The sequence below is a fragment of the Parasteatoda tepidariorum genome, chromosome X2 (assembly GCF_043381705.1).
Source record: "Parasteatoda tepidariorum isolate YZ-2023 chromosome X2, CAS_Ptep_4.0, whole genome shotgun sequence".
NCBI lineage: Eukaryota > Metazoa > Arthropoda > Arachnida > Araneae > Theridiidae > Parasteatoda > Parasteatoda tepidariorum.
The window spans coordinates 2,824,506-2,839,356 of record NC_092215.1 but is presented as its reverse complement, the minus strand read 5'-3'; the positions used below and the strand labels follow the sequence as shown (position 1 = coordinate 2,839,356).

General features: G+C 26.0%; 1 protein-coding gene and 1 long non-coding RNA gene across 5 annotated transcripts in view; one reads left to right on the top strand and one right to left on the bottom strand.

Annotated features, from left to right (window-relative positions):
• The window catches only part of LOC107457033 (homeotic protein ultrabithorax), a 218,932-nt gene that overhangs the window by 184,784 nt on the left and 19,297 nt on the right, over nt 1-14,851 (top strand). The window lies entirely within an intron of this gene.
• Nucleotides 7,876-14,851, bottom strand: part of LOC122268907 (uncharacterized) — a 28,306-nt gene continuing 21,330 nt past the window's right edge. The window contains exon 4 of the long non-coding RNA XR_006224771.2: nt 7,876-13,156. This is a non-coding gene — a long non-coding RNA (uncharacterized lncRNA). The remainder of the gene's footprint in view (nt 13,157-14,851) is intronic.

Below are 14,851 nucleotides of genomic sequence, written 5' to 3'. Positions count from 1 at the left end.
TTATAATGAAAAAAAAAGCATGATAATTATCGATAATGTTACAATATGCAGAAATTTTTCAGATTCAAATTTGACCAAATTTTATTATTTAATTCAGAACAATGGAAAAGCTAATTTCAAACTGTGTCATAAAGAAATATATGAGCTTTGTATTCAAAATATTGTGCTCAACCGTTATAAAGCATAACATGAAAAAGAAATTAGCAAAGGTTTAATATATATATATATAAAATTAAATAAAAGTTAAACATTGTTCTATGGGAAATATGTTACTTACAAATAGAAACACGGCAAAACTTTCTGGATCAAATGACTTTTTACCGTAGAAACCATTTTTACCAGAACATGTCACGGAATTAAAAATCTAATATATTGTAATTTTTGCAGTAATAATTGCAGGGAAATCCCTAAATCACTCTAATTAAATAAATAATACTGTACGGTTTTATATTTTACACATAAAAATGGATTTAATGGCAAAATGGATTTTACAAATGATGCACCCGAAGTGCCGATACTTAATACAACACTTTGATCCGGAACTTTTAACAGCAAAATTAAATTACTTAAGGAATTCTGGTAAATATGATTACAGCAAATACGTATTGAAATTTAAAGTATACTTGTGTTATGATTTCTGCTCAAATTATACGCTAACAAGGTACATTTATATATGAATATAAATGCGCCATTATGTATTTTCAAAAACACATTTTTGTATTCAAAGATATATAAAGTGAGTCGTACATCAATCGGTTTCCGAAGCAAGTTAATTTAGAAGAGTCATACTAAGTTTATTACATTTCTTATTGCATTTTTAAGTCCCTTTGGAATCTATGGGCAGTGGACTTAAATAACCTAAATTAATCTGGATTAACTTAAATATTTTTCCATGCATAATTTTTGCTTTTATACACAGGAAAGATCTACTTCAAGTGCAAAATCTTCTACATTTATAATCACATTTAAATTTATCTCGAGTAATGTATCATATTACAGAAAATTTATGAAAATATATTTGTATTTTTAAATGCTTTGTTGCCATCAGACCTTGACCTCTCACAAAAAGAGAATTTTTATAGACACTCTTAGGTAAGTTTTAGACATACGCTATTTTACTGTAAGGTAAGTTTCCTATTTATAACACACTTCTGGCAATATTGGTGACACAATTTCCAGGTATGTAAATTATTTATATGTATATTATTTATAAAAAATTATAGTAATCTGTATATTATTTATAAAAAAAATATTTAAATGAAATATCAATAATAATATTTATTTGGAGTAAATCGTTTATGATATCGTAACGTAAATATCAATAATGATAAGGATAAAAACATTTCACTTTTATAAAATATTTGTTGTGCTACATTTATTACATATCTATCTTTGATTCGACAACGACTCATGACGTCACGTACAGAAAGTTCCAATTGTGTGAGGCTAATAAAACTTGTGAATTAACTAGGTTTCACCAAATTTGAAACTCTCTCTTTAAAAATTATTATATTTACTATAAGATGTAAAGCCATTTAAAACAATTTATGATTAAACAATTTGTTTAATATTACTAAATATTAGAGATCAGTATGTACCATAAATAGCGATTTCATAGGGAGGATTAATATAACATATAGATGTAACATCGTGAGGTTACGTCATACACCGATGTTACATAATATTCCAAAGAGGCGATGTTACATCATAGATATAATATTCTATAGATGCAAATAGTTGCCTGCATTAAGTCTGCCTTAGATTCCTGCAGTATGACTGATATAGCTAATAATATTTATGTTTCATGAATTGAAGGTATTTCGCAAGATGTAAATTTTTCTTTCTAAATTACAATTGAATCTAAATAACAATGAGCAAAGAATTTAAGAAATAAATTAACCTCAATTAGCGGGAAAATTTCTTTTTACATGTGTAATGTAATCTATAAAGCTTAAAATTAAATTTTATTAAGTCATTAATTTAGAATTTCACTCATTCTACTTAGAATTTTTTTTACGATAAAATAGCATTCATTTATTACAACATGGTAGTCGTATGTTAATTGTTTAATAATTTCGACATTTCATCACAAAAAATTTTTTTTATATCATCAAGGAATTTATTTATTTTAAGATCATCCAAAGCCTTAAAATAAAGGAAACAACAAAAATACACATTTATTAGCAAAGGAAGGCAAGACGAGTAAAGGAAATTAATTCACGGCACTCTCAGAAATAAAATTCCATAAAAATAATTTAACAACCTTTGAAAAAAAAACTTGCTTTAAGAATGGGTCTAGATTTGAAGAAGTAAAATTTCGTTTAAAAGCCAAATCAAAGAAAATGTAGCTCCGAAAAAAAAAGAGTTGTTTGAAGTTGGTGAAAAATATATATATATATTTGAAAGAAAAGGAAAAGAATTGCCGAGACAAATGTTTAAAAAGAAAGAGGAGCAGGTGCGAAAATAATTTTGGATGTAATCTGGGTTTCAAGATCCTAGAACACTAGAAGATGAGTTTAGAGACGATTGGGGCATTGCATGATAGGGGTTTTTGCTCATAGGGGATTGCGAAATAGTCTATTGTGGTCGTAATACCTTCCCCATATCCACCCTTTCTCTATGGGCACACACTTATTTCACGGACGCTGAATTCTTCGGGAAATCAATATATCTACCAAATCCTACTTTCTCTCTCTTGCCCGTTTTATATGAATCCCTGCGAGAGAAAAGAAATAGGGGTCGCCTGAAAAATTAGCTGACCGCACAAATATTTTCATCTCCATTTATCCCAGAAACGAGAACGTTTAGTTCCGTTTGCTTTGCTTGATTTATCTTATGATGTTTTTATGTTCCTTTGTATCGAATACATTAGAAATGCAAAATTGGATGGTATTTTCACTAATTGTCGCAATGAGTAATATTCTAGATTTATAATAAAGCCATATCGTTTTAAAATAACTATAAATATATATATATATATANAAATATTATATGTATTTTTCAAATTTTAATGATAGGAAATAATTGCACGTAATTTATAAGGATAATGAAAGAAAAAAGTTAAAAAAAAACGGGAAAATAAATAAAAACAAAGTACAATCTCAAAGAAATCGGTTGAACTTTAAGCAATAAATACCGCTGCTTTGAACCACACTATTCTGCATATTTTTTGCGACTTTGATACAGTGTTAAAATAAACCCCTCTTCCTTTTTTAAATCAAATTATTTTTTAATAATATCATACTTTAGTGGTTCATAAAGGAGTAATTTGCAATGTAATATGGTTTGACTTAGCACTTTTGTGTCTCAAATTTCAGCGTATTTTGGTTAAACTTGGTATAAAATTTCAAACTATGTAGGATGGTTTAGTGATAGTATAGGGTATGATGTTTAAAAAATGTGGTTTTTACTTGGTACTATTTTGCACCAAATGCGAGCGATATTTTTTATCAACGTAGTACAATATTTTTTCCTATGTAGTGATAAATGATGTTTTAGAATTATGATTGAAAGCAGCAATGGGAAAAATTATGTTTAACTTGGCACAATATTACAACAAATCGGAGAGATACTTTAGTTTAACGTAGTACAAAATTTCGAACTATATTGAATATTTTAGTGATAGGATATGATTAAACATTGGGGTGAAAAAACTATTGGTTAAAAAGTATGATTTAAGTTGGGTAAGTATTGCAGCAAATTCAAACCATATTTTGTATCAACGTGGTGCAAAATATCTAACTATGTAGGATGGTTTAGTGATAAGATACGGTTTAACATTGTTAAAAAAATATATAATTTAATTTTTCACTGAATTGCAACAAATTTGGTTCAACGTGGTACAAAATTTAAATCCATATTGAATGGTTTAGTGATAATATCAAGTAAAACATTGAACTGAAAACACCATTGGTTAAAGAATATGATTTAACTTGGTATTGCAGCTAGCTTGAAAGATACTCTGGTTCAACGTGCTACAAATATCTTAACTTTGCAGGATGATAGGACAGTTACATCGTAAATTAAGTGCTTTTACTGTGTAAAATTATTTACTGATTTATTTATAACTGGATTAATTGTATGGTAAACTAATTGGATAACTAATTGTATGGGTAACTATGGATAAATAATTGTATGGTAAAATAATATTAAAAACTGAAAAAAAGGAGCAACTGCTTAACATTTAAAAAATATAAATACATATAGCATAATTTATGAAAATGCAAGAAAATAATAGATTGGAAATTAAATAATAGAGTAAAATTTGATAATTGTAATAAGTTTACAGAAATCTTAAAATTAATAGCAGCATTTAGGAATATTTTTTGACCGTGTGTGGGTTTTTAAAATCTCTTATATTATTAATTATAATTAATGCAGTTATATAATAGTAATAAAAATTGTTATAATAAATGAGTAGATGAAAAAAGTAGAAATTATTTTCATTTCTTGTCAATTACTGGGTAAATTATAACGTTCAGATAAAGTAGTGAACTAATTTTTTATATGCGTTTCTCAAATATAGAAAGATCAATATATTAGGGATCTATCTCAAATATAGAGGATAAGGATTACACAAATGTAAGGGTTATCAAATGTATCTCGAATATAGAGGATAAAGGTTTCTCATGTATAAGGGCATATGAAAATATATTTTGCACGTTGACGCATATTTCATAAAATATAATAAAAACATCATTTTTAAAATTACGAAATGCATTTGGCATTCGTAGGAGCTTACTAAAATATGATATTAAAATTGAAAGGTTAGCACATAGCATACAATTTATAAAATAATAAAAAGAAATAATTGTAAGAATAGCAAAATGCATTTAATATTATCAGGTTCAAATGTATGCAAAATATTTAAAATAAGTAGTTTTAAAAATATTTCATGATTACAGCGCTTCGAAAACTGTTCAAAGATAAAACCTTTTCTATCATAAAAAATATGGCAAAACGAAATTGAAGCTCAATGTTTTAATTTAACGATATAGTGAATATAATATTTTTCAATTAAATTATTTAGTAAGGAATACATAGGGTTTTCAAATTCGACTATTATTTATTTATTCTGTTTTTACTGTGTAACAATTCAGTGCATGATTTTTAAAAATGAAGAGTCCAGCATTCAATTCAACACTGTTATTTGTATTTTCCAAAATTCAATATGCAAATTTTTTCTACATTAGATTTAAAACAATATTCTATTAAATATGATTAAATCGTTAGGTACATAATAATTAAAATTATTTTATGATAATCATATTTTAAATTAAGATTCAAAAATATGTCTTGATTATCATAATTTATCATTCAAAAACTACGGCTTCTCTAACAAACACTGTATCGTTCTAAATTAAAATTAATTCATTCATAGGATTCAATTAAACTCTAATCTCTTTGGTTAGTTCTTTAATTAAAGTAAAATAATTTTACTTGTTTTTAATTAACTTTTTAGAAACTAGAAAGCTTAAGTTTATCAACATTGAAATATATCCTAATCCTTCAATCAACTACCAAATTATATGAACAGAAACATTTTGCATTGAAATAAAGTGCCTCAGTTCTTTCAGAAAGTGAAAATAATTTGAGAATAATCTAATTAAATCTCCTTTCCTAATTTGAAATTTTTCTCAATCATTTTCGTAAAGTCTGAATGTTCTATGAAATTAAATTCCCCTCAAAAAAAAAATTTTTTTTTTGAAAGAAGACGTTTCTATTACAACAAGAGTTGAGATTTTTAACGTTTTATATTTTTGAATTGAAAAAAATTGGAAAAGAGAGAAATTGAGAAATTTTGCTACTTAAAACTTAGAATACTTAACGAAATGAAACATATTATAATAAACAGGTTTATTTAAAACACTTTTAAATTTCATCTTTTTGGATCTACTGTTTTATTTTGATAAAATTCTTCCATATCACGCACAAAAATGGCAATTTCAAAGTTTTCTAAGAATAACTAAATTTTCCTTGCCAATAATTTACACTGTAAACCCAATAGGGAAAAAAAAACACACCATAATGATTTTTTTATGAATTATAAATTTTTAAAACTACTTAGTTTACATTATACAAAGGCATAAAAGTTCGAAAACATGCGAATAATATAGACTTACGGAAAAAAAATTCATGTAAAAAATTTCCACAAGAATTCAAAAAGTTTGAAAAGTGTTCTTTAGTAAAGATAACACTTAAAAAGGAATAGATGAAGAGAGAAAAAAATCTTAGCATCAATTCAGATCTGAACTGTTATCCAATAAATCAGTGTCATGTTAGTTAAAAAAAATAATTTGGACACAATCCCCTAGGACTTTCCTTTCCTTTCTTCTTCTGGGGGTAACTGTCTGACGGTCTCGAAAATAGATAGAAAAGGGCAACCAACGATTGGTGGAATTGGAAGGTTATTCGTTTCGCAAAGACATTACAGCCCCCTTGCCCTAAGCTATTGGAAACAGTCCTTTCCCCAGAATGCTTCTGCAAATGAGGCCTGATCCCATTTTTTTTATTATTTCTTTTGTTTTATTTTTCTTATCATCTATTCATTTTCCAAATATGCTACATAACATTCTAACTGCCTGTAAAATGATATTTATTTTTAAAAAATTGATTCATTTATATTTTTTTTCCTCCAAAAGTGTGCCCTAATTAATATCGGTAATTGAAATCAGCGACTCTTATGAGTAACGATCAATTTAACACTATTCAAAATTAGGAACAGCAAAGTAATTATTATTAATTTTTTTATTTTGCGAAATTACGACTACCTTACTGTCTTTAGTTTTATTAAACTTTCATCAGAACAACTGTCAGCAAAATATGTAAAATGCAAATATGCAACTGCAAAATATGTATTGCACTTGGAATTTTAATAAAAGTTAAAGTTGGATAATAATTGAAAAATTGTTGTAGAAATAGAGTTAAAAAACAAAAAGGGAGAAAATTAATTTTTAAAAAAAGAAAGTAGTAAGAATTAATGGTAATTACAATTGTTTATTATTACAATTAGGAAGAATTAAGGATAATTAATGTATGCGCAGCAAGTCTTGCATGTGGATCACGTTTAATTAAACCACATATTCAATTCAGTTCTTAACTACTTTAAGATTTTTAAGTAGTAATTTGACATGATATTTACATAAGTATATTCTTTATATTATAATTCACAAAAACTATTATACTTCAGAACTGATTTAAGTACGTTTAGTAGCAATATCGAAAGAGGAAAAGAAAATCACGTTGATCAACTCTTAGTAGAATTTTTTGGCTTAAAAGTTGCTCAAATATATGATGATATGATTATAAAAATGAAATATAAAATAATGCTAATAATTTCACACAGTATTAAAATTCTTGTCAAATCAAATGATGGGATAGTTCCGTTTATAAATAGATACACGGATGACTTGATTAAACGATAATTAAGCTGCATTTCAACATGAAACTATTAAAAATTAAACCTAATACAATTAATTGGTGATATTGCATAGAAATAAGGGATAATTATATTGCATAAAATTCGGGGAAATATTATATTGGTGTTATTTAATTACATATTTTTAACAATATTCATTTAAGATCTAAAATATTCGAAAATTCTCTGAAACATATGAATCTGTGATTACCTTTGAATACGTAGGTTTTTTTTTGCCACTAATAAAGTTTTTTAAAATTTTTATGAATTCAAATGTCTTTCTTACCAGAATCAACCTAGATTTGAACAGAGGAAAAAATCAGTTCATATTTTGTGTTATAAATTTGATTTTTATGATAAATATAAAATTTGACTTTGAGTAAATGGCATTGCTTTTACTTTTACATACTTAACATGAAAACAATTTTTTAAGCATTGCTTACATAAATTTCCCTAATTCTTATTTTTGATTTAAACTATAAGTTTTTTAAATTTACTGCATAATATATAAATAATTGCAATTGACAAAAGCGTGAATATCGATTACTTTTTCTCAAATAATATGCGGTTAATTAACTTAATTGTGAAGAACTGGGGTTCGATACCCAGTGGCAACTTGAAGTCCACACACTTTCAATTTGATGGGTACCAGCTTGTCTGGGAAGTGAAGGTGGCCTACAAGCAGTGCTAACCAGATTGTCACAATCGGGAAAGTTGGTCTCTAATTTGTAGAGCCTTAACCTACATGTTCCTCTTGGAGCGCAACGGTCTACTGCCAAAATGAAATAATACTTTCATTCATTATTAATTTAACTTTTAATAATAAATATCGTAAAAGAGATGTTTCTTTCCTTTTTAAATAAAAAAATATAGATTCTTTCTGACTTAAAAAAAGAATTATTGTTTACAATTTAACTAAAGGTTTATGTACCACATTTACTTGTTAAATAATGTATACTATTATCTTCGTACGTTAATATAGCACTGATGGCATGCATTGGGAGATCCTCACATATTTCTTATCTTATAAACAAAACATTTTTCTATACCTTATTTGAAAAAACTAATCAAAAGGATTCATTAGAATTTATTATTAAAGGATTTATTAGTTAATTTCTCACTCGAAATTCACTATTGGGCAATTGGCTACAGTCTCCGATTTATCTCTAACGGGATATAAAAATCTAATTTAAAAATAAAATTAATTTCCTTAAAAATGCGATTTTATTGAAATATTTAGATAAAAGATTGCATATCAATTACATTTAAAATATCAGTTCAAAATATTTACAATAATTAATAATGGTTTATTGCTTTAAAATGTAAATAGTAAGGATAAAACTTATAAACTTAAAAGATGAAACTTATTGAAATTCTTAGTTGAAATAATTTCCTTTAAAAAACAGACATTAAGCAAAATTGATTTGAAAATTTTGCATATTTTATTCCAAACATAAGTTGGAATAAAATGGCAGACATAAATGACATGTAATTTATGCATTCATACGTATCCATCCATCTATTTCTTAAATGATAATACGCGAACGTGACTATAATGTGTTTCTATATTAATTTGAATTGACTTGGGCGAAAGTTTAGTGCATATTTGACAAAGATGATGCGTGACCTCCAATTTTGTTCACGGAAGGTTGATTTTATAGTGTTTGCCACAGGATATAAAACAAAGATATAAATTCAGTGTCACTAACGATCTCTTTTATGATTTTTATCACATGTTACTTTAAGTGTTAATACTTTTTCTTAAAAAAATAAAGGAATTCTCTTTGAAAGTTTTTGACACCATAAAAACAGAACTATTCGGAGTTTTTGTGAGGTGCTGTGAAACTTCTCTAAGTGCCTCGTTAAAAATGCTTCATTTAAAACTTAAAACCGTAATATATATATAATTCTCTCAGACAATTAAAAAAAAAGCATTAATTCATATAAAGATGAAGAGGAAACTTTGAACAGTGCGAATTATTCTCCTGGTCTTCATTAAATAAACATAAGTAATCTCCACCCTGTTTAAATTGTTATTAATTGTTTTTATAATGAAATTGTCATTTGCCCATGATATCTTTCATCAATTTTTATCATTGCTGTACACCAAGTGATTAGCTTATATTATTTAAAAAAAAGCATTGATTTTAAAGTTTGTAAAAGTGAGAAATATAATTGTTTATTATATTAGTTTATGATTCGTTCAATGATTTGAAAATATTGCAGGAAAATTACATCATATGCCCGAGCTCATGTCAGAAGACAATTATTTAAATTTAAATTATAAACAAATCAAAATTTCAGTTCTCAAGTCTAATTCTTACTTTTATTTACAATAACGTTAATAACAATGATGTTCTTAATAATTTGAGAGTAGATGATTCCAGTTTTTTTCTTAATTTCTTTGAAATTAGTTTTATTTATACAATTATAAACATTCAAAATAGAGATAATTTTCATTATTACAAAATAAAAATTACGATATTTTGAACTTAAGTAAATAAAACTACATTTTCTTAAAACTATTCTTTCACATTCGCTAAATATGATGGAAATTCTTCAGTACGAATTTGCAACTAGACAAATTAAATTTAGAACAAATATAAATATTGATATTAGTCAAACAAATAAGACATTTATTAGGTCAGTCAAAAAAATATCGGGCAATATTTATATCGAGATTTATTTTTTCATAATTAACTACAATATTATCTTGGCTGAATCTTAGTTGAAGTATTACATTCTTTCACTTATGATTAGCTGCGTCTATTAACTAAAATTATCCTTATTATTCAAAAACTAAGAACGTTATTTTGTTTCGAAAAAGTTTTGATACTCATTATTTGCAAGGTATTATTTCATTACATTAAATATCGAAACTCACGTAAATATATTTTGTTAGCTGTCTCTATTAATAAAGATATCCTTATGATTCAAAACTTAGAATATTATTTTGTTTCGAAAAATTATTGATATGAATAATTTGTAACGTACTACATAGTTTATCTATTTTGTTACTTTAAATAACTTGACTTACGTAAAATTATATTTGTTAGTTGCGTCTAGTAACTATAGAGACCCTTCATGATTAAAAATTCTAAGACGTCGTTTTATTTCAAAATTATATTATAAGGAAATACTTGTAACATACTACTTATCATTTTATTCATTAAATATCACTCTTTGTTCCGACCTATTTTAATGTATAACTATTTTTTATATTAATACTCGTATTAATGATATTAATTACGAGTATTAATATCATTAATCCTGCATGTAATGCAATCTTAGGGATCACTAAAAATGTTTTTCTAATAAATATGAACGAAAAATGTAACGCTACGAACCAATTTATAACCTATTTTCTTGCGGATAAATTTAATAAACGATACAAAACACGATCTCACCCGAAGTTACATTTTATGATTTTTAATATAGCTAAAAAAAAAAACAATTCCATATCAATACCTAATTCCACATTAACTCCAATTAATTACGTATAAAAGAACGCCAACGTAACCAAGTAACCATTGTCTTTATGCGATAAGTAAAACATTAAAATAAACTTTTTTCGTTTAGACATGTTGACATGATTCAAGATTTTTTAAGGTTATTTTAAGTATTTATCCTGCTTCAAAATTTTAATTTCGTTTGTTCAATTTGATTATGAATTTAAAAGTAAATTAAGTAATGAAACGCTGCATATTGCTTGAGAATAAACAAACTCCCTGGATATAAATTTTTATCTTGTAAAGGAAACTGAATATCCAGATCATTTATTAGATATAAAGCAATCTCAAGTTAATAGTTAAACAAATATTTTTCAATGAACAATCTGAAAAAGGAATGAAACGGAATAGAAAATAAGAATATACAAGTTTCTTATTCAAGAGTTCTCAATTACAAAAACAGGATAATCATTATGAGACTCCTTATTAGTCACATTTAAATAAAAGTTATTCTATATTATTATAAAGATCATAAGATTATTTTATTTCTTACTTAAATGATTTAAATAGGAGGCTAGTATTTTTTTTTATTGTTTCTTTTAGACCGAAACTTTTCATCTCAATTTTAATATCAAATCAATTTTACTTAAAACATTCTAAATAACACGAATTAAATTAGACAAAAGACAAGGAGATGGCATGGAGACAAGAAGAATAAGAAAAATATATCTAGCCTTGTAAAGAACGACTTTTGGGCTTAATGGGTCGCACAATTTATGGCCAAAGGCGCGCTGTTCTCACTTAATGAATTATTTTTTTAAGATGACAATGACATTTAATGATCTATCCAAATTGGAAAAACTTCGCATATCCTGAACACATTTGATATCTTAATCAAAGACATTTCAGAAGCATGATATTGTTAGTTGAAAACATAATCCTACCTCCATAGTTCCAGTTAAAAACAGAATATCCTAAATAGTATCCAAGAGTACTAGTAATCCAATAGATATCACTAATAAAATAACATGCAGAGAATTTATATATATTTTCATTTAACTCTTCGCTAGTTTTAAAAAGTGTTCATATTTTCACATGCTAAGAACTTCATTTTTATGAATCTCTCACCAGTGGGGTCCAAAAAAAGGGGATATGATAATGAGGTATTTCTGACGTCAACTATTTATTATCACCCGTCTCTTAATATAAGGGGGTTAAAATCCCTGGTGGTCATTTTCTCTGGAACCCTACTAAATCTGAATAGCCATACAGAGAAGGCCATAAAATGTGACACTGATGTCTTCCGTTTCACACTGTAACTGTGAACTGAGGAATACTGTAAGAGCAATAAAACTACCTGTTTACTTCAAAAAAGATATACGATTTTTATTTACTGTAACAAAACAGAATAGATTTAATTATTTTTTCTTATTTTTAAAAGACTTATTGTTTTATATGTAAAAGGCTTTTTCTTTTCTTTACACTCTTAGTTTGATAGTTTTTGCATTTTTTTATTTTTTTTTAAAGATAAATAACTATAAAACAAATATTAATGTAGGAATGCAAAGAAAACAACAGAGAAAATAGAAAGTTGAAGGCAAATAAAAACTTTGTTTTTTTTTCCCCTTAATATTTCTTCAATCTAAGAAAGAAGCAGTCAAAACTACCAGAATATGGTAAAATTTATCGTGTTTTTGACTCTATAGGAACACCCAAAAGCTCTGTAATTTTTACCAAAGCACTTTGATAATGATTTAAGTAAAAATAACAATAAAACAAAGTTTCATAACATGTGATAAAATTTCGTAAATGTAGTTAAACTCGGTAATTTTTTATTCGATAAAACTTACTTTTCAGTTTTGTATTTTAAACTAAATGTGTTGTAATAAGAACTATAATTTTGTAAACCAAAATTCACGGCAAACCCATTGAAATATGAACAGAAACCGCTAACATATGAATGGTTTAAATACCTTATTCAGAACAATTTGGTTTTATTAACCAAAATGCTTCATTTAAAAAAAAATGTTATTACCATAGAGGGCAGTAATTTTACCGATTTTTTTCTCTATGTTCTATTTGACAAATGATCGGGACTGATTAATGAAACAATTCAGATTATGGAAAAATTATTAAAGAAACAATTCAGGTTATAATAAGAACACGAATACAAATCGATTTTTCAAGCCAAGCTGCAGTTTTCAGGAAATTATGTTTTGCTTTTGATATTATCAGGATCATGATATTATATAATCAGGATGCAATCATCAGGATCAGGAAAAAACATCTTCTAAAAAAGAAAGAGAAAACAAAATTATAATTTACATTAAAAATTTCAAGAAATATATGTTATTAAAAAAAAATTAATAACATACAATAGCTAAGAAAGTGTTTGCTCAGACAGCATATCGGGAAATGTGAATGTTAAAGTAAGAAATTAATCAAATATTTTACTTTATTATAAACGAAGATTAAGTTAAACAAACGCAAAATATAAATCTTTAAAGTAAGATTTTTTTCTTTCGCAAAACTGTGTAGCCTTTCGATTATGTAAAGCCTTAAAACTGTTTTTCAATTTATGCAAAATTATCAAAAATAACAAAAGTTTAATTTGATACCGGTATTCTACGACTTGTGTATTCCGGTAAAAAGAAAAAACGGCGATAAGTTTGAAAAATAAACAGCATAATATTTGAAAATTAAACATGATACTCTTACACAATAATACCTGACGTTAAGACGTACGCAAACATTTTCGATATGATAATTTTCTATAAAATAAAAAAAATACTGTTTTAATTAGTTAATAAATATATTTTATTTTATTTTATGGTTTGTGGTTTGCATAATAGTATTTTATAAATCAAATCAAATTATTTTAACCGTAATCTAAATGTAGAATCAAACATTAAATCTTCTTGAAGAACAAAGCTCCGTCAATAGCAACATGATAATGTTCTTACATTTGTTCACTGATTCATTCTTTAAAAAATAATGACTGAACTCGTAAAAAATTACATATGAAACTTCATTCTGAATCTTAAGATTTTTTAATATTCATTTGTGCTGCCGTAACTGTTCGCTTACCTTGGAGGGAAACAAAAATGTTTAACGTAATAGATTTTTAATCTTTCTGACTTCAATTTTATATTCATTTCTCTAAACAAAGCAGATGATTAACGTATTGTTTATGAAATCAATTTCTTTATGTATTCTCAAATATTTTTGATATATATTCTCAAAAGCTTTTAAAGGACAAAAACATAGTGAAAAAAAGCTAAATGCAAAAATACTTTCCAAACAAAATTTTTAAAGCTTTTGATCAGTTTGTTAAACAATCACTGCTGCTACTTATTAGTGTATTCCAAAGAAAATATAACACATTTAAGTTTTTTTTAATTCTTAAAAGTGATAGTGTTTTTCTATTTTTCAAACGACAATATTCTTTTAATGTTGTTAAAATTAAAGGCCTTCTTTTAGCTCGGAACATCAGTATTACTATTGAACTATAATTTGTATTAAACCTATTTTTCATCTAAGGATTGTCAGCAAATATCCTTGCTCTTATTTTTTTCTATACAGTACTTTATTGACTGTTGCGTTCTTTTAAGTTAGATGTTATAATTATCCAATTTAATACAGAAAATACTCTTATTTTGATTTTAATTCTATTCAACTGTTGTTTGAAAATGACTAAACTGTGTAACTTAAATACAAAACTGCTGCATACAATTGTCCATACATTTTCAAATATAAAGCTGTTACACATGCATTTTTAAGTACGAAACTGCAGTTGTCGCGTAAAAATTTACATAAATTGATAAAATAGCAATTGCTTAAAAGAATTAGTGTGACTGTAATACTAAAAATGCTCTTGTTTTTCAAATGAAATATTTTTGCCATGAAACTATTAAGTTGATTCTTATGTGCATGAAACTGTGTATTGCCAATAAACCTACTCACAAAAAAAAAAAAAAGAGAACAG